The sequence below is a fragment of the Gossypium hirsutum genome, chromosome D03 (assembly GCF_007990345.1).
Source record: "Gossypium hirsutum isolate 1008001.06 chromosome D03, Gossypium_hirsutum_v2.1, whole genome shotgun sequence".
NCBI lineage: Eukaryota > Viridiplantae > Streptophyta > Magnoliopsida > Malvales > Malvaceae > Gossypium > Gossypium hirsutum.
The window spans coordinates 52,305,016-52,305,655 of NC_053439.1; the positions used below are offsets into that span (position 1 = coordinate 52,305,016).

At 32.7% G+C, this 640-nt stretch overlaps 1 non-coding gene across 1 annotated transcript; it reads left to right on the forward strand.

The window, feature by feature from the left end:
- Positions 1-284: 284 nt before the first annotated feature.
- Positions 285-356, forward strand: TRNAC-GCA (transfer RNA cysteine (anticodon GCA)). The gene has a single exon. It is a non-coding gene; the product is annotated as a tRNA-Cys (tRNA).
- The last annotated feature ends 284 nt before the right edge of the window (positions 357-640 follow it).

The following is a 640-nucleotide window of genomic DNA, read 5'->3' on the forward strand; positions in this document are numbered from 1 at the left end:
GTTAAAATTGAAACGTGTCTTACCATTGCACCCAACACTTATTAGTTATATATTGTTATATTTGATACAATGCTTATTAATTAAATACTGCTATATTTTCTTGCAACAAGCTTCCTTTATTTTTTGAAATTGGAACCTATTGCTTTCTATGTTGTTATCCCTAGCGATGATGAACCAAAGAAACAAGTTTGAGAGAGACCAAAAAACATAAAAAAATATATATCATGTGTCAAGTGTGCTTAACATTTGCTATATATAAATTATTTTAACTCGTATACCAGCTTGGGTCCATAGCTCAGTGGTAGAGCATTTGACTGCAGATCAAGAGGTCACCGGTTCGAACCCGGTTGGGCCCTGTAGTGCCAATTTATTTTTTCCTCGTCAGTAGTGAAATAAGCGGTGTCGTTTTATATATATTCTGCAGGATTCTTATGGCTTACGGGCTACAAAGTAAGCCCGCAGTTTGCCAGAGGTTTCTTCGCTGTGTGTACCTATGTTTTTGCCAGCTTTTTTCGTTAACATTTATTTGCATACAAAATCATCCTATTTTTAAATTTTTAATTACTTTTAGTAATTAAAAGTAATTAAAATTTTAAATTTTCGTTTTGATTTTGGTTTCGAATGAAGAAGAAAGCTTTAA